Raw genomic sequence first — 301 nt, 5'->3', positions numbered from 1 at the left:
GTCTGTACCTAGTGGGGGATGTCTCCCAGTTAGGCTACTCAGGGGTCAGGGACCCACTTGAGCAGGCAGTCTGTCCGTTCTCAGATCTCAACCTCTGTTCTGGGAGATGCACTGCTCTCTTCAAAGCTGTCAGACAGGCATTTACCTCTGCCGGGGTTTCTGCTGCTTTTTGTTTAACTATGCCCTGTCTCCAGAGGAGGATTCTGGAGAGGCAGGCTGGCCTCCTTGAGCTGTGGTGGGCTCCACCCAATTCGAGCTTCCAGGCGGCTTTGTTTACCTACTTAAGCCTCAGCAATGGCGG

Source organism: Mandrillus leucophaeus, unplaced genomic scaffold (genome assembly GCF_000951045.1).
Source record: "Mandrillus leucophaeus isolate KB7577 unplaced genomic scaffold, Mleu.le_1.0 Scaffold50, whole genome shotgun sequence".
Lineage (NCBI taxonomy): Eukaryota > Metazoa > Chordata > Mammalia > Primates > Cercopithecidae > Mandrillus > Mandrillus leucophaeus.
Note: the sequence above shows the minus strand (reverse complement) of the source record.